This window comes from Esox lucius, chromosome 23 (assembly GCF_011004845.1).
Source record: "Esox lucius isolate fEsoLuc1 chromosome 23, fEsoLuc1.pri, whole genome shotgun sequence".
In the NCBI taxonomy this organism is placed as follows: Eukaryota; Metazoa; Chordata; class Actinopteri; order Esociformes; family Esocidae; genus Esox; species Esox lucius.
Genome location: NC_047591.1, coordinates 19,456,186 through 19,480,884, shown reverse-complemented (window position 1 = coordinate 19,480,884; position 24,699 = coordinate 19,456,186). Strand labels below are relative to the sequence as shown.

General features: G+C 40.6%; 1 protein-coding gene across 8 annotated transcripts in view; it reads left to right on the top strand.

Moving 5' to 3' along the window:
* The window catches only part of syndig1l (synapse differentiation inducing 1-like), a 211,167-nt gene that overhangs the window by 52,982 nt on the left and 133,486 nt on the right, over nt 1-24,699 (top strand). For 2 of the 8 annotated variants that reach the window (XM_010887485.5, XM_010887480.5), the window contains exon 2: nt 2,652-2,750. The exons of the other annotated variants lie outside the window; for them this stretch is intronic. The gene's annotated coding sequence lies outside the window, so the exon portion shown is untranslated. The remainder of the gene's footprint in view (nt 1-2,651; nt 2,751-24,699) is intronic. 8 annotated transcript variants of the gene reach the window in all.

The following is a 24,699-nucleotide window of genomic DNA, read 5'->3' as shown; positions in this document are numbered from 1 at the left end:
TTTTCATTCATAGCCAGTCTTCCAGGTCCTTATGCAACAAAGCATCACACCACCTCCACCATGCTTGACCTTTGATGTGGGTTCAGCCCGTTGAAATGTTTGGAACCATGGAAACTGTTCTGTCAAAGACGCCATCTATGGCTGCATCTTAACCACACCTCTGGCCTAAAACAAATCTCAAACACAAAAGCAAATACACGGCAGAAGGGCTGAACACCCCTAATCAGTGGCTAGACCCAAGCTGTTTTGGCAGGACCTGAAACAAGCAGGTAACTCTCAAAAACCCACTAGTGTCACTGAGTAAAGCTGTTCTATGTGGAAGAGTCAGCCAAACCTCTTCAGCAATAGGAGAGACTGATCAACCACTACAAGAAGCATTTTGGTTGAAGTCACATTTTCACACGGGTGATGGTGTGCTGGAGCTAAAAAGATCAGTCAAATCAGATCTATTGGATAGTTTTATTTTACATCAGTCCTAAAGCTGAATATCTGCAAATATTGAAAATAGGTCTAGGTTCATATAAAAATAATTCAAACTCAATTATGGACTGTCTGTGAAAGTGCACATCTCTCAGATGGAACAACGCTTAAGTTTCAGTTGATCTAAAGTGGTTTTAAGCAAGGCATGTAGCCCATCACTGGTAGTAAATTGTTGAAATTGTAATAAAGTTTCATTAGAATTTGAAGAGTTAACCGTTAAGTCAGAGACTGAAGAGGGAGGAGCAGTTGATTGACTGGTCAGGGTAATTAAAAAATCACTTTTTGTCAAATAAAATGCTTTATATAATTAGCAAGTCCCATGTTTACACGCTTCCAATTTATCTCAGTTATGAAGCCAGAATGAGACCAGAGTTGTATTGACCTTAGTACACTTTAGAGAGAGAGAGGATGTGGAGAGGAGAGAGAGAGAGGATGTGGAGAGGAAAGAGAGAGAGGATGTGGAGAGGAGAGAGAGAGAGAGGATGTGGAGAGGAAAGAGAGAGAGGATGTGGAGAGGAAAGAGAGAGAGGATGTAGAGAGGAAAGAGAGAGAGGATGTGGAGAGGAAAGAGAGAAAGGATGTGGAGAGGAAAGAGAGGGAGGATGTGGAGAGGGTGGATAGAGAGAATATAATAGAGAGGATAGAGACATAGGGTATGATAGATGGAATGTAATAGAGAGGATGGAGACATAGGGTATGATAGATGGAATGTAATAGAGAGGATGGAGACATAGGGTATGATAGATGGAATGTAATAGAGAGGATGGAGACATAGGGTATGATAGATGGAATGTAATAGAGAGGATGGAGACATAGGGTATGATAGATGGAATGTAATAGAGAGGATGGAGACATAGGGTATGATAGATGGAGAGATGGGAAAAGAAAGAGGGAGGAAGAGGATGGATGGTTGGTTATGTGACCGTCATGTATCTTCCTCATCTGTCTTATCTGGTACTTTGTGTCCCTGGTGAGGAAATACTGTCTCACAAATTACATCCTATTTCCTATATCAGTGGTTCTCCAATCTCTCCTCTGGGACTCTTAGAGGTTTTAAAAAAAAAAAAAAACATGGTTCAGCCTTGAACTAGGTCACTTTTGTACACCCTGCCAGGACATAATGACTGGTTGACATGCTGACTCCGGTGAATTTGCTATGGAAGAGCTGGGGATCCAAGACTAGAGTGTTAGGGACCGCCTACCAATGCAGAGCCCTGTGGAGCCAATAGGATGCTGTAGGTTTGGGGTTACTGACACAGTGACGAAGCTCCGACGTGTCACAGTTAATCTGCACCCTGACTTCTTTGTATTTTTAGGGGTGGTGGGTAGTCTAGCAGTTAGAGCACCTGGCCAATGACTGAAAAGAACAAGGTGAGAAACCTGTCCTGTCCTTGAGCAAGGCAGCTAGCCATAATTGCTCCCCAATTGTTGCTATGAATTTGACAGTGTTTTCAGTCAATTACCTGATTAAATAAGGGTAGGAAAAGAAAATTAACTGGTGAGGAGACCCGTCACAAACACACGTGTGCGCGCACACAAAATAACACACCCTCTAGCACTGCGTCCGACCCAGCGTCACGGGACATGAAGACATGACCGTCAGTGACATCGGGGATGGTATCTGGCTGGCCTGAAGCTGTTTCTCGACAAGAACCAGAAAACACACAGGTAACATTCAGTCTACGAGTCTCAGAAGGGGCGTTGTGTTGGTCTACAGTCCACCGGCTTCTTCAGTCTTAACCACAGATGGACTCTCTGGAGAACGGTACCCAGTGCAATCAGGTCACAGCAGCCACATTGTACTGGAGCCAAACAGGCTTGTGGGATGCTCGGGCATTGTGGAAAGGAATTACAGATGGGCTTTGAAAGTGAACTGTAGCTCTGAGGGTTATATTATCAATCCCAATGGAAAGTGCAGTTTGTATTTCTTCTTTTTTCTCCAGCGCTGACAGAGACATTTGTGGTTTTTGATTTTCCTGACAGAGAGAAGCCGAAGAATTATATATAAAATTATAAACGGTATCGATGCGTGTGTGTTAGTGGAACTTCCGAAAATACCCTCGACTCTGAGGAGATTCTGTTTTCCTGATGATTTTATCAGTTATTGTGTAGATGCCCTCCCAAAGAAATTGGGGTAACGCTCTGGTGAAAATGTACATTTATTTTTACAGATGGAGGAATACATGGGCTAATAGGCACCTTAAAAACTAGCTGTGGCCCAAAAAGATGTTCCCCACAGAAACCTATTCACACTGGACCAACATCATTAGGTGAGGTGAATTCATGAGAAATTGTTTCTCCAAATGTAAAAGAAGATATGGAATATGTCCTTTTTTGACTGATATTGCCATGAGACTGGTGGAAACAACATTTGTTATGTTTGTATTGGGGAGGTTGGTGAGGACATGTGGTGGTGTGGCCCCAGAATGTATTCTGTGTGTTCATCTGCTGGCCTGTTTGTGTGTGGGTTTGCCCATTTATCTGTGTGTGTGTGTGTGTGCCATAGTGTGTGTGTGTCTGTGTGTCTGTGAACAAATCTGCTCAGTAGTCTTACTAAGAAGCAAGAGAACACCAGATACCAAGGCAACACAGCAGCAAAAAGGATTTATTATTTTCTGGGAACGTTAATAGATATTAGGCCGAAAAACAGCCAAGAACGAATAAGAATGAAAATACTTGAATGAGTTTCTGCTTATTTTCTTGCTCTCCTACGAAGGGCTATTGTCAGTAAATGTAGTTCCTGGGACTTTAACTGGCTTAGCGATGTTCCATTTGTCTGCACTCTCCTAATCTTGGTACAGAAATTATATATTTTTTTATGTTTTTTTCCTCTAAATTTTTCCTGCTGACTGCTAGCATAAATATAATACAGTAGGAGTGTGTGTATAACATATATGTTTTTGGAAGGGATAGTATCTAGGTTCTTGCTAGTATCCTTAAACCAAGCTACATCTACATCCATATCTAAATATATATCTATATCTACATATATATATTTATATCTACATATATATATCAATCAATCAATCAATCATCTGTATCCATATCTACATCTTTATCCATATCTACATCCCTATCTATATCCATATCTACATATATATCTATATCTACATATATATCCATATCTACATCTATATCCATATCTACATCTATATCCATATCTACATCCCTATCTATATCCATATCTACATATATATCTATATCTACATATATATCCATATCTACACCATATCTATACCATTGTGTAAATTATGCCATAGCATGTTTATTTTTAGGTGCAATGACATGACCATGCCAGTACTGTCATTCCTCAGGTTGGTCATCCTATATGTTCATGATTCTGACCCGTGAGGAGCTACTGTAATAGTAACATTTTTGTAGAGGACAGTTCATCATTAAGCTCAGACCCCAGGGACACACTGGCAATTTATACCCGTCGGTCTGGTCCTGATAGCCTGTGGGTCCTGCACATTGTGTCCACCACACACTGTTGCCTCACTGTGGTGTAGCCTGGCCAAACATTTTCCCTTCTGTCTGACTGAGGAAATGCTGAGGGAATGGGCCTATTTTAGGAAATGTTCAGAATGGACTTAGAGTGGATATAAAAACATGCACACATCCACCCACCAAAATGACTCATCAGTCAAAGCTCATCTCATTGGGACGGCTAACCAAATAACATCTAATTTTCTTCTACGTTAAATGTATTACAAATCTTGCATTTTCAGGTCCGAGGTGAACTAAAAATATGCAGTGTGAGGGAGTTTGTGTGAGGGAGGGAGGGAGGGAGGGAGGGGGGAAGACTGAAGGAGATAGACAAAGAGAGATATATGTAAATGTTTGTGTGTAATGTGGACTTTCAGATAACTAATTTTAACTAATTTTTTTCTCTTGCTTATTCAGTGTGAACATTTATTTAATTTGCCCATTAAGAGTTGGGAGAGCTAGAGAGAGGGTGATATTAAGAGAGGGAGAGATTAAGAGAGGGTGAGATTAAGAGAGGGTGAGAGACTATGCGACATACGTAGGTAAAAGGGGCTTGAGAGAGTTCATTTCCTTTCTTTCCCTCTTGCTTTGGCAATGAAAACATGTTTCCTGTGCCAGTAAAGCTATTTAGAATTAAAATGAGAAGGATATAGATTAAGAGAAATCGGGAGGGAGGGAGAGCGAGAGGGAGAGATCTGCAACGGCATCTTGGCTACTTGAAACAGGGCATCTTGGCTACCTGAAACAGGGAATCTTGGCTACCTGAAACAGGGCATCTTGGCTACTCAGTAGGGCATCTTAGCTACTTCAATATTTATAGGGCCTCTTTGAACTCTGGACTTAGAAATATTTCTCATTCATGTCAGTGGGCCATTACAGCTTTATATGAAAAAATACACATATGACCAAACATTATTCTTTGTAAAATCACATATCACTCCTGTCTATTTGTAATGATGCCCTGTAAACTACAAACCATTAAAACAAAAAAATCTGTAATACAATTAAAAACTCATTGACTCTATTAACCTAACCCTAATTCACAAAACTAAATTGATGTTAATAGATATTTTAGAACATTCTATGAGATGGTATTTGAAGAGGAGAGGACAAAAACATACCTTCATTGCTGTTAGAACCATGTCCATTACCATAAATAACCCTGACTAGAAAAAATAGGCAATGCTTCAAAAACAACAATTGGCAACATTTGGAAGTAATGGCAAAAGTAGCTTACCTTTAACCTGTTCAATACCCAAGATAATGTAACAAATCTACAAATTCGTTATATGGGAGTATTATATACAGCAACATCACACTAATATCTATAGGTTGGACCCAGATCAGACAATATTACAGAGGAATTCTTTAGTTATAGATCCTGAAAATTAACCCGCAAAGCATTCAATTCATCCTTATGGAACGACCCCTGACCCCTGTGTCAAATATGAAAGCTTGGGAGTTGAGACTATTGCTTAGAATATGTCACTTGGAAACTAGTCTTGAAGGAGTTGCTGAAGTAGCTTGCCTGTATCTTTATTTAAGGCCAAGATATGGCCAAAAATCTACCAAATTATTGTCAAAATCGCCATACAATTTTGACTGTTTGTGACTGCACTAAACATGCAACCATACCAAAATAACAATAGGTAACATTTTGGGAAGATTAAATCTAGCAACATCACACTATTATCTGTAGGTTGGAATCAGACAATTCTACTGTGGAATTCTTTAGTTATTGATCCTGAAAAGTAATCCGCAAAGCATTCAATTCATCCTTATGGAACGACCTCTGATCCCTGTGTAAAATATGAAAGCTTGGGAGTTGAGACTGTTGCTTAGAATATGTCACCTGGAAACTAGTCTTGAAGGAGTTGCTGAAGAAGCTTGTCTGTATCTTTTCCCAAACTTTTACCTATTGTCATTTTGATATGGTTGCATGTTTAATGCAGTCTCAGCTAGTCAACATTGTATATACATCTTGATAACTATTTAATGAAATTTTAGCTTAGCCACTTCACCCATTTCTTCAGACATAGCCCACTGTTGACATATCCACAGCACCAGTCTCAACTGTTAAGCTTTCATATTTTTCACAGAGGTCAGGGGTTGTTCAATATGAATTGAACAATTTCAAGGGTCATTTGCAGGATCCATAACATCAAAATTCCACAGTAATATTGACTCATACTGTAATATCTTGTAGATACAAGTGTCTAGTAAATAGGTTACCAGGTTGGAAATGTTACCTGTTTTTGCTGCATTGTCTGCTTTGTGCATTTAGGGACATTTATGGTGTGGGTTAAGAGAGGTCTCCTAGAGGCCCTATTGGGTTGTAAAGGTTTGATTGTCTGAGAACATTAAAACGATGTTGTTTACATTTACACTTCTCATGCTATGTCATAGCATGTTCTACATAATCTATCAATATACAGCTGGAAAAATAGAGTTAAGATATTGTTTTAGATCATTTTGTGAAATAGAGTTAGAATTTAGAGAGGTCGTAAAGAGGCCCTATTGGGATGTAAACAGATGATTATCGGACAAAAAAACTAAACAGGTAACTTTCATTCACACTTTACATTGTGTATAATAACAAATTGTACACCAAACATTAAACCTAATTTAGAGAAACCACAGTTTAGATATAGTTTTAGTTAATTTTGTAAAACAGCGTTAGGGTTATGGTCTCCAAGATGCCCTATTTTCCGAAATGTAGTTATTTTCACTATATTTATCATAATATAACAAATATCTACAGTTGTTTGTAATGAATATGGATTGTATCTATTCATTTCCTATAATAAGTTAATCAATTCCCACAACATGAAGTGTTATAATAAAATTATCTGTATTTTTGGTCCATCTGATAGGGCCTCAGTGCGACCTCCAACTTATAGTTTGAAATGATCATAAATCACAAAATAAATGACATAACATTGTAAAACTGCATGCAACTCACAGGAGAGTTCTAAGGAACATGCTGGCAAAGTTAGAAATGTCTGAGAGCATCAGGTCATGAACATTTCTTATCCACCTTTGCAAATTGTCTTCGAACATCAGATGGATGTACAATCATGCAATCTACCGAGATTATTTCCCTCCGTTTGAGACAAAAACAAATTACCATGGAGAGAATGAGAGACAACAATCTTATTACTAGCTACCTAGTTATGATACCTCAAAGACTGAAAAAAAACTATAATTCTCTTTTTTAGGTATTGCTAGAAGATAGGCTACCTGTCTCCAGTGTTTTCGTAATTAAATGTAACATTTTACAGATTATAACAAAAATTACTGTTTCTAGCATTGAAAATGGAAGAGAACAGTGATAACCATGTGTTAATTTATGAAAAACATATAAAATTGAAATATTTATTCAAGCGAGAGATGGTAACCTAGAGGCCCTACAATAATTCTAAAGAGAGAGAGAGGGAGAGAGAGAGGACAGTGATTGTTTCTGAGAGATGGAGCAGGAAGACCCTCCAGTGACATAAAAAAATTTGAAACATGAACATTTAATTATTTTTTGAAAGAGCAATGATACGGACATATTTAACCTTTCTCTAAAGCAGCGTACTGTCTCTGCCTGTAACAAATGCTCTGTCATTGTTCTAGTCCTGCCTGAATGACTACACAAAAACGCTTGAGCGCCTGTTCCCGTCTCATCACAAATCCATCACAGGTGCCTCGCGGCCCATTGCAGTCTGCATATAGGGACCACGACTCTGTGGACGAGGCTATTGACACAGGCCTCCACCACATCCTCAATCACCTCAACAACGCAAAAGGCAAATGGTAGAACACTATCCCACCCTATATGACCTTTCCGGAAGAGTTTTTGTCAAAGATTTCCAGTGACATGCATCAACGCAATCACAATAATAACCATTTTCTTGGACTTACTCATACCCAGCTGTTTTGGCTGCGCTGTATGACAATTTTAATTCTGTTTACACCAGCCATCAATAGTAAGCCTGCCCCACTGCTACTCCATAGATGCACCAGCCTTTTCTTCAGGCCAATTTCTTATTTTAATCTCTGATGTGATCCCTGACTTCTCAACACTAGGAGTCCATGATGAGCCTTGTGGTCTATGCAGTCCTCTTCTATACAGCTACAGTCCTGTCCTCCTACATTATTTAAGTCGCCAGAAACTACTGATATATACAGATCGAGATATATTTAGTACTGAGCAAGAAGAGAGAGAAAGTTGTGAAAGAGAGCGAGTGAAGAGCCTCGAAAGATGGTTTGTTTTGGGTCTCTTTTCATGAAACAAAATAGAAGGACAACAACCAATAAAAAGATTAGATAAAATAAAGACAACTTTTGGGACAACATAAAGAATCAGACAAATAACTGACCAGACTGTAAGGCTACCTTGCTTTAAGGAGAGAGTAACCGTGACAGAATAGCTAACCACTAGAAAAATTAAGAAGAGCCTTGAGTAGATACATGGTTAGTGAGCATTGCCTTGTTATAGATAGAGGTTGCCATAAAAAGACATGGCACCCTGCCTAGAAAATGTGGTGGAAACAGAGCTGCACTTTCCTAATCCCCTGCCAAATGTTTGACAAAATTAGTATGGGAAATATGGCATATTTTTTTGTTGGAAATGAAACATTGATAAACTAGTATCTTGTGTGTTATTACAGCAGGAAGATTGGTGACCTGTGGCCATGAGAATGGGGTAACAAATATTGCAAATTTAACCAATCTTTCTTATAATTTTCTCTTTTCATTCATACTATTTGCAAATTGTTGCACTTAATAATGTAGTGTTTGACTGTCTTTTGTGTGTAATGTTTACTTAGAATTTCAGATGTTTCTCATTTTGACTTTCACATTTTTGTTTTTTAATTAAATCTTGCTTCTACTTGCTTTGACAACATACTGTGTCTCATGCCACAAAGCCCTTTAAACTGAAGTTGAACTGAAGAGACAGGAAGAGAAATGGTTAGGTGATCTGTTGATCTGCGCTGTTGTCCAGTCACAGCACCAGTGTTCATGTCCTCATCACAGTGGACAAACCTTGATTTTCTCTGCTGACCACCATGCTCTGTGTGTGTATGTGTTAGTGTGTGTGAGATTGTGTGTGTGTGCGTGTGTGTGTGTGTGAATTTGCAATTCCATCCCCACCCCACAGCGGAACCAAGCGATTTTGAGAAACTGCTGAGTGTATCCAACTTCCTGCAAAATCTATGATCAAGGAAAAATTGCCCCCTAGTCCCTAAAGTGTACTACTTTGAGCACTATTTTGGCTTGGGTATAAAGAAGTGCCCTAAAAGGGAGATATAGGGTGCTGGTTGGGAGGCATTCTGGGCCTTCTCTACTCAGGTGATGAGGCGGATTGGCCAACTAACACCTCAGCAATATTCTTAGCAACCCACTTTAACGACTCTGTTGTCTCTGGTGGCCTCTTCTATAGAGTGGAATTCTCAGTAAACAGCTCCATTAAAAAACACAGAAAAAGAGAGTGGGAGGATTCAGCTTTTTTCTGCATTTACCCCTGGTCAGAAGACAAAGAGGGAATGCTTGATTTTCATTAAAAAAACATATATGAACATATTCCTGGAGTAATTTTTTTATACAGCAGGTTCCGGCAACAACCCAGAGTTCTATTTTTTGCCCTCCAAGGTCCCCTCATGTTAATTATGCATTTTGTAAACCAAAATATATTACCCTTAACATCTTGTGCTTTGATGCTATATTATCCACTAGTAATATGCCATGACGTAAAGTTTCTGCAGGGGAAATGCATGAAGTCTTTTTTAGAAAATGCATTAACTACGTTTTAGAATGTGCGTAAACTACATTTTAACTTGAATTAAACAGAGAAGGAGAGCAGCAGAATGAGTGCTGCACAATAATTGGCTAAAGGTGGACAGCTAATGGTGCCGAAAGTGATTTAAGTCGGACTCCATTCATTTCAACAATTTACATAACTTACAACAAGAGGAGTATTTTGGAGCCTATTTTGAATAAGTGGCAGGCCTACCTGTTTTACAGACTCAATAAGACACTAAAACATGAGTTGGCAGCCAGATCCCCCCTTACTGTCAGCTTGCCCGTCAGCTTGCCTCTCTGTTTTTGAGGATTTTGATTAAAACCATTTGAATGAGTATGTCATGACCATTGTTAAAAAAGGATATCCTTCTTGAATATATTATAAACAATCCTGTTTACATAAAATATGTCTATCAAAAAAGCTCACTTCTGTAAAATGTTATCCATCTTAAAAAACAAAACAATGAAAGTTACTTCAAAACTGAGGATGATATTTTTCTTCATTTGTATTAATTTGCATTCTGCTAGGGGAAAGGGTACATGGGAATTTGTTTCCATACCAGGAAACAGTTAGAGTAAACCTAGACAAAACAAGACTCTTAGACAAAACAATAAAATGTTCAACCTTCCTAGATCTTGGATTTGATCTGGCAACCATTAGGTTACAGGTCAGAATGTACAAAAGGAGGCAATGGCTCTATGTAAATATCTTTGTATTGATCCTGTATATTATAAATCCCAGGGTCTCTCTGTCATACACAAGGTTAAGGGGTTAGAAGGACAAAATAGTTTTCTTGCTATCAAGAGCAGGTGTTGTCAAAACTTGCTTCCGAAAATATAGTCTGTGCTATTTGTAATGGGATTCTGATTATAAATTGATTTCCCCAGAAGGCTGATGGGGCATGATCACAGCACCAACAGAGAATGGGTGGCAATCCTCACGCTCGTTCTACATTAAGCTATACAGTAGGTGAAAGATGTAGGTGCCAAAATGTGACAACACAGATGTTAGGAGCCAAATGGTAAGATATACTTTTTGGATGGATATTGGGATACTCTGGAAAATGTAAGGCAATTGCTACAGGAACGTAATGTGAATAGTTATATATGTTCTTAGCAGGGATGTTAGGAGAGTTCTTCCAAATTACATGCTTCCTCTGAGTTTGATCATAAGAGGGTGGACATTTGCTCTAAATAAGTACACATTTTGGTTTGTAACTTCAATCCTAAGGTATGTGAATATCATTATAGTCTTAAAAAAAAAACGTTATAAAGAAATATATATCAAAATAGCTAAAATTATTTTCATGATTCTTCTTTTCACATATTCTGAAAATCCCAAATTTAAATGACACCAGAGGCATTTGTACATCTATATTGACACCAGTGTCACTCGTAATCCAAACAGATTTTGTTCTGTGGCCCATGTTGGCACCTTACTACATATAGTGCAAGGCTGTGAATGGGTTTACAGGTTGAGTAAACACAAGCTGGTAATCAAGTTCCTTCAACAAGGTATGTTTGCTCGGTAAAGGTTGCTAAGTCAATGTTTCATTTCGTTCAGTCAGAGGGCAGCAGAACCAAACCCCTTTCCACTTTAACGCTCTCTCTTTCTCTCTCACCTCACATTTTTTCCCCCTCTTGATTGTTCGCTCTCAATCTCTCTCCCCATCTCTCATACAACCACTTTCTCCAGACTCCCTCCGTACCTCCCTCCTTCCCTTTTCAGCTGAATTGGGGTTACCCGGGCCATGTTTGTACTCCCGAAGCCTGGCATGGTGTGGATAGGGGTTGTCTCAAGAGGGGATGGTGACAGGGAGGAGCAGGGTGTAGTAACTGGGAAGAGAGGCAATGTTGTTAGCAGACTCCCCTCAGGGAGAAACACTAAGCACCAAGTCTGGCAGGACCATATTTCTCAGATGCACAGAGTACAGCAGTCTTACAAAATCCTGGTCCATGGGAAATCACAAGGATGTGCATATTTGTTTTATATCACAGCATCTTCTTTGCAGCTGTTGATCTGTCCGTGAGCTAGCAACACCCCGAATGCTCCCGGGGTAATTTGTTGAAAATAAGATTGAGTTCGTAGTCATACTTACCTAACTGTAAGAAATAAGTAAATCTGATACCTTCTGTGATTCAAAGTCTGGATGATTAGTCGCCTAGTTGAGACAGTAGTGGTAATGCCAGGACAAAGATAATTATGTGCAGCGATTTAATCCCCAAGGAACAGGATAGACAAACCCAGGAGTGGAGGGGGTAAGACAAGGAGGACTCAAAATCACAGATTCTTACTGCAGTTGGTAGAGACAGAAATGGGAAGAGGAATCCACCCGGTTGTTGTGGTTCATTCCGCTGTGACAGCCATGTAGATCCTGCTTTACAGAAGCATATAGGACGAGGATTTTGCGGTCCTGTTTCCATTCGTGGTTTGTTGAGGGCCTTAGCAACAGCACTGTTTCAGCTCTCTCTGGCAATGTTCACTTTTTCATACCTGTCTGTATAGTGTGCAGACAACACATGGATTATTTTCAATACTTTGTGCCCTAGACCGTTTGCATATTTTACCAAACCATAATCTGCACTTTAAATAACGTGGCTTTTAATTTTTCTTTCAGTTTGCCTGCTATGGTGCCGTTCCCCCTGACCACTGTTTTAGCATTAAGGGTCTGTGGAGTGTCTGCACTGTAATGACATTCTGCTCGGTTCATCCTTAAACCTGCAAAACACATCTTTCTCAAGGTACAAGGAGGAGTTAATGGGCACAAGGGCACCACGCACACTCACACGCACGCACACACACACACACACACACACTTGAGCGGCCCAGGATAAAGGCAGCCTGAAACAAATCAATTTTCTTGTTATATTCCTTCAGAACGATGGTCTGACAGTAGACCCTGCCGCCAACTCCACAACCAATCAGAGAGAGAACTCCATTGTGAGAGTATGTGCCTGTGTATAAATATATATATATATATATATATATTTATTTTGTGTGTGTGTCTTGGTAGATGCCTATGTGTGTGAATGGGGCCCTGCGGGGCCACTGTCTCTCTGTGAGTCTGACAGAAGTCCTGTTGCCCTTTTCCCCTGCAATCCCACTTCTATTTCAAACCAGTGATTGTTTGCTTCTCCTCTGGGGTCCCATGGCGGACTGATTCAAAGCCTTGGCCTTCCACTCGTTTTACGGGCTGTGAACCGCAATAGAACAGCAAAGTCCTGGGACTCTGGCTCCTCGGCCAGCTGGAATTGTATCGGACATCTAGTGCAAGGAAATAGGGCTAAAGCTAAGGATATGTCTCTGGTGTTAAACCACACACACACACACACACCCAGGAGAGAGGAGAAGAAATACTCAGTGTGTGAAGCTTTTGTTTTGAAGAGACATTCATAGTAAGTGTTTCTGTTCATTTCAGTTTTTGCAATTGAATATCCCCGATAGTACTTGTGCCAAAGCAAGCCAAGAAAAATATAGAACAAGATTATGAGGAGAAAATAAATTCTCCCTGTGCAGTTATCCTTCATCTGGAATGATGCCGAGGTTTTCCACAAGGTAATAGTTCCTTTAAATGTAAGCAGGGAGGAGAAGGTTACGGTGTCCTAGGAAACTGTAGAGAGAGATGGAGGAGCAGAGAGACAAGTTGGAAGACAGAGAAAAAGAGAGAAGGAAAAAAACCTAAGAGAGACACAAAGGAGAGAGGGAAGAAAGATGAAAAGGACAGAGAGAATGGGAAGAATAGAAGAAAGCAATGCAAACCTGAATATTCATGTGGTCAGGATTATCTGAGGGAACCATAATACCCAAGCTTCCTCTTTTCTCTGAGCCAGCTCCCACCCTGTTTCCCTCTCCCCCGACTCTCCAACCCTCCCCTTGTTAATCTTCATCCCTAGTTTAGAGCTTGGGCTGTGGGGCCCGATCATGGCTCCCTCCCCTGTAGCCTCTGGGGCTCCAGAAAGCTAATGCTAACTCTGTATGTAACATGATCATGGTCTAGTGGAGCCAGGAAGCCTCGGGACAGAGCTGCTCCGGTGATGATTGGGACTCAGTGCAGCTTGTGAGTTTCCTGCTCTCTGAGTTGTCGGTCTGTGAGAGGGAAAGCAATGCAATCGCACACATTCTCTCTTGCACGGACACGCGTGTACACAAAACACTCTTAAATGGACTTAATGACACCCTCACGCAAGGGCTTTATTTGCAGTTTTATTTTTGTCTTTGGGGACAAAAATGTATTCCAATTCAAAATACAGTTTACCTTAAACCCTAAACTCCAGGCCTAAGCCCAAAGCCCTAATCCTTACCCTAAATCTAAACCCAAATGTAACTTGTAAATCTAACCTATTTACCTACATCCTAACCCTAAACCTTATTACCCTAACCCCTAGCAGAACATGACCTTTGACATGTATAAACTGGCCTGATGTCCTCACATTTACCAAGGGTTAAAATGCTTGTGAGCACTTCGGTGTAATATACACACATACACACAGGGGAGGGGGATGAAAGGATAGATTTAGCAGGAAAACAAGCCTAATAAATCCCTGAGGTGTTAAAATAGAGGAGTGCCGCTGCGGCTTCACGTCACCGCGTAACCATGGCAACTGATTGGACCAGCCATTTTGTTGCACCGCATTCAGGAGGAGGCTTTACCAAGTGTGTCCAATGCATTAGAGACAGGTGGCGACAGGGACAATAATGCACCTACTGTCAATCCCACTGTTCTGGTAAGCACAGATGCGGCATTCTGGGGTTCTCAGTGTGACCGTCCTGTTGCTGCAGGCTTGTTTCTGTGCCATAAAAATTCAGTTCAAATTAAAACACAACACCTGTATCAAGATTAAATATACTACTAGGCATCCATTTGCTGATCATGTTTTTTTCCCCCTGTTCACAACCTTTATTGATTGTGATTACTTTTAAAATCAAGATAGGATCTTGTGCTCATCTTTGCAGATGTAGATCGAAAGTCAGTATTGATTATTACCCTGCCATGGAAGTGAGCGCATAATGCAAAACAGACTGACACAAACATTTACAAAGACACCCCTGCAAAGTTGAATGTCCTTGTGGGGATTTTTGGCCCTCACATGTACAGACAAAAACACTAAGTATAGAAAAAACAAGAAATAAAAAATAAAAACACAGACACACAAACAGACACATGGGAATACAATCATTATGTTTCTTTTTTGTGTTATCTAAAGCTTGTTTGACTACTGTCCTTTCTGTTCTAACTAACATCAATATCCCCCTTTACTGCCAATGATTCAATCAAAGGAGCATAATACTATTGTGTTTTGGGTTTGATGTGGTACAACACTAACTTAACCCTTCATGAGATAAATATACTTTATATTCTTTAAAAAATATATATATTTGTACATAAAGTAAAATTATTGGAAAATGTTCTGTAGCTACCATGCCTAACCCCTTTAAAGTAATCCTCAGGGCCTAAACTTACCAAAGGAAGACATGAGTGTGATTTATTTTAGAAAGGACTGTTTTAAAGGATTAAAAACCCCATTGAAGCCAGGTGGCTGGATGGTTTGTTCGCTTGGATGACTTGCTGAATTAAAGCATGCCTCTTTTCTTTTGCCTCAGTGTTATCCCTGGCCCTGTATTCACAGAAAACCAGGAAAACGTTGTCATTCTCACTTTTGGAGGTAATTTACCGTGCTAAATTAAATCAATACATCCACTTATGGAAACCAACATCGATATCCCCAGAGATGATTGGAAATGGCTGTCTCCACCCACCTTGCTTGGCACTCTGCATCTTTACCCTTAGTTTTCTGAGCGGGGTCTTGGTGTTTACTGGCTCTGCTCTCCAACTCCAGCCTGGTCTCTGACGGTTATGGAGAGACTAAGGCCCAGATAGATGGACCTGCTGAGACATTGTTGATTGCTCTTCGAATCATTACTGGGCCAGGAGTCAGGGAGGCCAGGATGTCATCGTTCTCAAATCCAAACCTTAAGCGTTTTTCCCTAAATGGCAAACATTTGTACTGTACTATATAGGGAAGAGTAGTAGGATATATAGGGAAGTGTAGTTGACTATATAGGGAAGAGGAGTTGACTACATAGGGAAGAGGAGTTGACTACATAGGGAAGAGTAGTTGACTACATAGGGAAGAGTAGTTGACTACATAGGGAAGAGTAGTTGTCTACATAGGGAAGAGTAGTTGTCTACATAGGGAAGAGTAGTTGTCTACATAGGGAAGAGTAGTTGACTACATAGGGAAGAGTAGTTGAATACATAGGGAAGAGTAGTTGTCTACATAGGGAAGAGTAGTTGACTACATAGGGAAGAGTAGTTGACTACATAGGGAAGAGTAGTTGACTACATAGGGAAGAGTAGTTGACTACATAGGGAAGACTAGTAGTCTACATAGGGAAGACTAGTAGTCTACATAGGGAAAAGTGTTGCCTTTCAGAGGGTGTAATTTCAGACACTTAATCTGTAGCTTACCAGACCAATTCAATGATGCATGGCAAATCTGGGTGTGTAAAATATCACTCTAAAGCACTATACCCCCCCCCCCCTTTATCTCTATCTACAATATCTATAAACTCTTCCTTGAGATTGTGTCAATGATTTCTTCAGTCATCTTTATCCAGGCTACATAACATCGTCATGTGATTTGTGATGCACAAACTACTCCCTTAGGCCTGTGTCTTGACTTTACATGCTGTTAACTCACACGTTACCACACATCTTCTGGAATCAATTTCTGATTTATGTCGTTGTTGAGTTAAGCAGACATGTTAATATTCTCCCCTCAGCCCTGTGGGCTGGTTGTCTGATCTGACATGAGCTCGCCTGTCTGTCGTCATCATCGTCATGTACTAGTCTGTGTGTGTGTGTGTGTGTGAGGGTTTTGCATGCGTGCCGATTACCCTCACTCTTGAGTCTGTATGTATCTCCATTTTATTGGAGTGTGTATTTTCAGCGGCTGAGGTGCAGGTCATCAGACCTCCCAAACAAATCTTCCTTCCTTCTTTATATCTTGCATGAATGTCAGTGGGAGCCACAGAGCAACACTAACCCTGTCCAATGCATGGCTGTTTTGAACTGAAGTACAATACCAGCTGAGATGCCATATTCCTTGGCTGTGACAGTTGTTTTCAGCCACTAGTCTGTTCCAATTAATTCCTTACTTTATACTTTTTTAGGAGAGTTTTATAGTTCCCAGATAATGACTTAGTTTGGATGATAAAGTCTTTCCTATTCATTAGGAGACAGAGAACGTTGGGACTAGGGTCCCAAATGGCACTCTATTCACTATGTATTGCCATGTGGTCTATGGTCAGAAGTAGGGCAATATGGAGGGATTTGGTGGCATTTGGGATGCGACCATGTCCAGTGTCTCGGTCTTGTCTAGCCTTAGTTAGAGGTCTACCTCATTCTTGGACGATTTGTAATTTACTCCCAGAAATCATCCCACATCACATAAACATTGTCCTCTGGCTGTTGTTTAAGCATTGATATGGACCTAGAATGTGACATTTTATTTTTCCCATTCAGCAATCCCTGAATTCTGTGAGAGGATGAATAAACAGAAGCAAAAACACGATTTTATAATGGCTTACTTTTAAAAAATATAATCAGCTTTGCTATTTGGAAGAATTGGGGGAAATTGTTGGAGAGCTGCTCTTAACGATGGCCAGGATTATTGTAACATACTTTGTCTTTTAATCTATTATTTACTTAGTTTTTACTGATAATACTCTGTGAGTGACTTTGTTTCCCGGCATACATTTTCTTACCATGTGAAAGGCTAAATAATCCATATGTTCAACTGAACAAATACACAGTAAAATAAATGTTTTTATGGTGGCTACTTACAGAATTAAGACTATGGTCTTAAATTGGACTCTTTTTGTTCTGGGCATGACTTGGTCACTGTCTTATACTGATACCGACTCAAGTAAGTGGGTCTTAAAAAACAGTGCTATGAGAGGAAAAACCCTATATTATAGGAGATACAGGGAGTGTGGAGTAAGAGAGTGATAGAAAGAAGGAATAAAAAATAAGAGAGGGATGGAAAGAAAGAATAAAAAAATAAGAGAGGGATGGAAAGAAGAAGAGAGGGGGGTGTAAGATAGTTATAGAGGAATAAGAGAGGGATAGAAAGAGGAAGAGAGTGAAATAAGAGGGGATCATTTAAGGATTAAGTGAAGGATATAGAGGAGGAAGAGGGATGGAGAGGCAGACGAGTGACAGAGTGAGAAGGAAAAGAGAGGCCAAGAGAGTGATAGAATAGAAGAGAGGAGGGAGAGGAGGGAGAGGAGAGAGAGGAAGAGAGGACGGAGAGGGGGGAGAGGAGGGAGAGGAGGGAGAGGAGGGAGAGGGGGGAGAGGAGGGAGAGGAGGGAGAGGGGGGAGAGGAGGATGAAGCCTGGAAGGGAAGGGGAGAGAAGAGGAAACATGTTTGTAGTAATTAGAACACTGCAATTCAAGCACAATTTAACCGTAAAAAGAGTAATTTTGAAAAATAACAATTAAATGACAACCTTATAATTACCTTAGTCAAAACAGTTTACATTTGAACATCCTAAATTGAAGTAATTATTCTGTTGCTGAAAAATGTATGGTTCTATTGCAGCCACCGCCAAAAATATGTATTGGGGACAGTTAAGAACATTCCACAGCCACATGTTTGGGGTCACTGCCCTGTTGCAAGGTGAGGTGCTGTCCAGTGAGTTAAGAGGTATTTGGTAGAAAGATGTTTCTGTAACCTTCAGAATTCATCCTACTACTGCCTTCGTTATATCATGAATGACAGTGTTTTTATTTCTATATGGTTTATCCAATATTGATGAAAATACCCTCGAATTAACTTTACCTATTGTATCATCATTCACTGAATCATTTCAAATCCAAATCTTTGTCCAGAAACCTTTGGTGTTCACTGTATACAGTTACAATAGGTTTTCTGGACTAAAAAAGATGCATCAGACATAACAGCTTATTTAATGATTTTAAGGTGTGATGAAATTATCAAGCTTTGAGGTCATTTGCAATGTGTTCCAGGCATTGGTGGCGGCAAACTGAAAGGATTGCTATTTGTTCATGAATACATTTACGAGGCAACTTTTTTCCTGAATTATAGGCAAAACATTTTCCCTGCATGTGCAACTTCTGTAAGGTACACCATGTTCCATGCCACTACACAACAGTGAAGATATGCATACAGTGCTTTATTACTGTGTTCCGGTACCTTGAGCCCCCAGGTCCCCACATCTTGTGCTGACTTTACTTGTCTGGCGCTCCCAAAATTGACAAATGAAGCACTGGGCCAGGCCGTTATATAACCCCGGATGATCTCAAGGGATAACTTCAAAAGTAGTTCCACAGAAACTAGTCTCACGATAATCGCAGGATCCATTTGTTTGAAAAATAGAAGCCATTATGGCAGTCTATCCACTCAGAGTAACCCACCATGTTTCTTGGAACTCCTACTTGAACTTCCTGTGTCCGACAGCCCATGAAAGGTGATCTACCGCACCATTATGAAGAGTAACCACCTCTAGCAATGTAACTCTGCACTTTGCCCACAGAACCAATGTAGGAGAAACAACCCTCACACAGAGCATGGAACCATGGCTCATACTCTGTCTTTCTCTCTGTCTTTCTGTGGGTGTGTGTTTGTGTGTGTGAATGTTTGTGTGCGTGCATGTGTGTGTGTGTGTGTGTGTGAATTAACCGGAGCTGATCCTGTAAAGATTAACTTTTTTTCTGCCTCAGGGTTCAGGATACTGCCCTGGTTTGTTCCTTCGGTTTCTCTTGGGTACATTGTGCTTTCAGAAAGTAAGCTGCCTGAAAAAATAAATAAAGAGCCTTTCTTCCTTTGTTCTTTGCAGTGTACTGTGGCTGGGAAACCTCGAAACAGTTCATATTGTGTTCATAATCGTCCCGTGTTATCAATTCCTGTACTGTTAGGGATATTTCAATGGAACATATCTATAGCTCAGCCTGATAGATTTAACTGTTCACATTCACTTAGACACTTATAATAAGCCGACTGAACTGCCAGCCATTATAAACCAGTGTTCCATATCGCGCCCTGTTCCTTATATAGTGCACTACCTTTGACCAGAGCCTTATGGTGGCTTGACAAAAGTGAACGTGGGTGCCATTTGGGACACAGTTGAGACCACCATCTCCCGGGCGACCCCTGGAATGACCCCTACACTGTTAATACGTTAACATGGACACCTCGGAATGTAGAAGTGCTGACAGTCCAACATTCTTTAAATGGGTTTTCCTTATCTGTCTCTGAGCTGACATCGTTCTGTCACAACAGGCAGACAATTCTCTCTCTCTCTCTTTTTGCTTTTCTCCGTCTTTGTGTCTTTCGTCCGCCTTTTTATCTCCATTTTGTTCTCCCCCAGCTTCTCTCTTGCTCACTCCTCTTGTGTTTTCTAACTTTTATGTCTCTCACACTTTTCACTTTCTCACTCAAGTTAACTTTTTTCTATCCGCAATCCTCCCTCCATCTCTGGATATTTTGTTCTCTCTGGCTTTGACAGGTGAAATAGGTCAGACAGTTCACCGTTCCATTTGGTATCCTCTTTGATTATGCCTGTGCAATAGTTTCCTAAACAACCTTTGATCAGTGGAATGTGTTAATCCCATTGCCTTTAATAAACCAACATATTTTTTTGTTGTTAAAATTGCTGAATTAATTTCACCAAATCCGGCCTTTTTCTTGAACTTTAGTACTTGTCTGTTGGCGGTTGCAATATGTATTCATCAGACTTGCCCGGAATGTTTTCATCCTGTCTTTTACCCTTTGCCCTTCGCGCCCACTAGTGGAATGCCTAGTTGATGACTGTCAAAGTTGGTAATGGTCTCTACTTTCACATTGCTGACCTGTTGGCATCTACATGAAATAAATGAAAGTGGTAGAACCAGCTGGTTATTCTGAGAAATCCTGTTGTTGTTGGCATTAGTGTGGTGTGTGTGCAACGACTCAGTCCTCCCCACCATACAGACTACACTGTCTAGGAATCCGAACACCTGAGCAGTAGCCAAGGCCAGACCTGTCGCTGAGACAATGAACACAATAAAACATGAGGCCGGTCTTGATCGAGTTCTATCAAAACATTGTTTTTTTCTTTCTGTTTGTGGGATCGTAACTGTGCCTATACACGGCTGATGAATATATTTTGCTCTCCGTAGCACCTCCATGCACAAACCAGATATTTCGAACCTGTGGCTGCTGTGCTTCGTTACAAATCAATTAGTTAACCAAGAACCTTGCCCTGTTTCAAAGATGGCTTTACCTTCTCCCTGTGACATGGAGATGACTGCACATTGATATTAAATGTCATCTTGTGTATAATGTTGTTCCCCCCAATGCCCTTGAATGTATATTGCACCATATGGACGTAATGTATGGATGAATGTATCACTACTGTATTCGGATAAGCATCTTTCTATACTGCTTGGCCGTATCGGACGGATGTGATCATAGACTTCACTGCACCCCAATCAGGAAGCAACGAAATGGAACGTGATATACATGTACCTCTGCATGTAAATAACTAATCCTGCCATACCGGCATCTACCATAGAGGGCGCTGTTGAGGCTTCTGCAGTGGACTAATGTAGAGTCCGTTTTAAATCAGGTGTTTGGTGACAGTGACGTGTTTATTTAATCACCCGGAATCAACTATATTCTATAATACATTCACACCCGTAAGAATGTTACTGTGTGTGGACTGTTGCTGTTGTGATGGCGCCAGCATTTATGCACTACAGTTACAGGGATAGAATACGCAAAGTGCATATCTGTGGCCCTGATTGATCCTGTGTAGCACAGTTTCAGGATTTCCCCTAAGGTCTTAACGCAGAACGATTGTTGATCTCTCGCTAATACCGAAGGAAAAATGTAATGACTTTGACCGGATATATTTCAATTCGTCAGGAGTGTCTCCAGCACCTTTCCCGTATTCCTGATTCTGTAAGGAAATGCCTGAAGCGCTACGCTGTGGTGACGAGAGCTGCCGGCTCACGTCCATCGGAAGTGGAGAGTGGGAGAGAGATTGTGTGAATGTAAGCCGTAGGGTTAGGGGGTGAGTTTCTCTCACCACAGCAGCTGCCGCGCTTTGGTCTCAAGTCTCCAAAACCATAACCCCCAGGTCAGCGTAGCTCGAATAGCCGAACATGAATAGCCTAAAAATAACACGGTTGCTTTTCACGTGCTGCGTCCTGTTGTTGATTTTGTTATTGTCTCCTATTTCATTCGGGTATGTATTTTAGAGCAATAGCATATAGTCTATTATCTTCACGTTTTGTCGTGTAACTAGATATGGCTACTCTGACGTCTTTGTTCAAGGTCATTTTTCAGTCGCTACAATGTCTATACTGTTATCTGTCAACTAGCTAATGAGCCATGCGTTTTTACGTTCTCCTGCTTCTTTCTCCCATTTTCTCTCCTTGGCTCCTCACAATCCGTTCAACCTCACTGTTCCGCAGTGACTGGGCAGAGCATCCCCCCCCTCGATTTTCACACTTCAGCTCATGACACAAATTACCTGTAATTTAAAACACCCTTCCATCATGGTCTTAATCTGTTCAAGGGAAAAGTCAATGTCCCTGTGCATTCATTTCCCTCTCCATCTCTCTCCGCCGACCTGACTCACTCTTTTGCTTCCCTCTCCTCTCTTAACTTCGCCTCTCCACTTTTGTCTTCTCGTTCTCTCTGTCTCTCCCTCTACCCTCTCCCTTCTTCTTTCCTTCTCTTACACACATTACGATTTATGGCCTTGGCAAGGCAGTGAAAGAAGAATAGAAGGACTGTGGTAACCGAGCGTGGATTTTTGAAGGAAATTGTGTGTGTGTGTGTGTGTGTGTGTGTGTGTGTGCTCTGTCTGAATCGACTCCCCTGGCATTTGGATGTAAAGCTGAGATGTAGTGTTGTGCCCATGAGAGAGATGGGCCGGACAGTGGATCCATACTGGACTACGACGGAGAAAGAGGTGGTATATATCACGAGTTAGGCCCAGTACACCTCCATCCCAAGGATGTAAAACCTTGGAATGAAAGAGAAAAGCATTACATCACATCGTTTTTTCTTTGCACAGCTTCCAAAGTTTTCAAACCACCCGGCTGGTTTATGAAATCCAACGAAATATGTCATTAGAAATCCATAGACAGTCGCCAGTTGTTTTCCTTGTGGCACAAACATGGCCGAACCCTTAGCAACGTCTGCACATTTGTGGTGGATATATTGCAGGTTTCCTAAATTCAACAGTGTCAGCTTCTTTTATATCTCACTAAACGCCAAAGAAACACTGCAACGAAGCAACAGAGAGAAAAGCTCTTGCAGCCAAACACCTTGCCGGTAGAACGCAGGACGGACCGCGTGCCGTAGACCCAAAAGGAACTACGGAAATACAACGGGCAGTGTATTGTCTGGGGCTGCAATGGACCAGAAATCTTATTTGGGCCCCATCAGAGCATGTTGAACTGCAGGGATTATTTGACACAATGTCAACAGCCACATTAGGAGGCTCAGGAGCTTTATTTCCAACACACGCTGCCAAAGTTGGCAGAGAACTTTGTGGAGGGAAGGCTGCAGGCATTGGCGGTTCCAGGCAAGACAAATCAATGAAGCGTTATCAAGAATATCTCTAGCGCCCCTTGTAGAACCAACAAGAAAGAAGAAAATGGTCTTTCACAATTTCAAGATATATGAGAATATTTCAGCTGGCACAGCTATATAACAATTTTGTATTTATGTATAATGGGGGGATTGAAAATGAACCATTTTGTATAATGAGGGGATTGCAAATTAAAATGTTGTATAATGAGGAGATTGCAAATGAACAATTTTGTATAATAAGGGAATTTAAAAATAACACATTTTCATAATGAGGGGATTGCAAATTAACATTTTTGTATAAAGAGTGGATTGACAATTAACAATTTTGCATAATGAGGGAATTGCAAATGAACAATTTTGTACAAAGAGCGGATGGCCAATTAACAATTTTGCATAATGAGGGGATTGCAAATGAAAAATGTTCCATAATGAGGGGATTGCCAATGAAAAATTTAGCATAATGAGGGGATTTCAAATGAACAATTTTCCATAATGAGGGGATTGCAAATGAACAATTTTGCATAATGAGGGGATTGCAAATTAACAATTTTGTATAATGAGGGGATTGCCAATGAACAATTTTACATAATGAGGGGATTGCCAACAGTTGTGTTTTTACACTGTGTGAAACAGGATTGGGAAGTGGAACGTGGACTACAGAACCACTTGTGTGATCCTGCCCCCTTTGGTTAGAAATTCCACTCAAAACAAGCGCAACATAATATGCATGAGGAGTAATGAGTTTGATTCCGCGTTTCCATTATGCATAAGTGATGGCTTTTGATTAAAAAAAATATTAAACAGGGTGGTTTGAGTCACTGCTTGGTAGTATTGCAACAATGGCCAGGTGTTCAAATCCAGTAGTGTGATAAGAATAAAAACAGGATCCTTCTACTGCTTTGGGGTTCTTGGGCCAGCCAAGGACATGCCTGGGAAAAGTTAATTGGGGTAAAATATGGGTAAAGAGACATTTTGTATTGATGCACCATGCTGCCTTGTTGAACTTATAGAGATAATATAGCGAGTAGCTAGAGAGCCGTCTAGCTTGCCAGTTGGCTATGCTGTGGAATCTACCCCCCTAAGGCTTTTTTTTTAGCTAGATGAGAGAAAATTTTTGGATGTATTGAAGTGTATTTGGCTTCCAAAAGTGTAAACCTGGCCAGCAGGTAAGGACTGCTACATGCAATGGTTTTACAGTGAACTCTTTTGTTGTGCTTTGTGATCCCCATGGACCTAGTGACTTTCACTTTGATATGCACTGGACATTGTTTATCAGCAGCAGATTAAGAAGTGCTAGAAAGTAAATGGGCATGAAAAGCCGGAAGCATGGAAA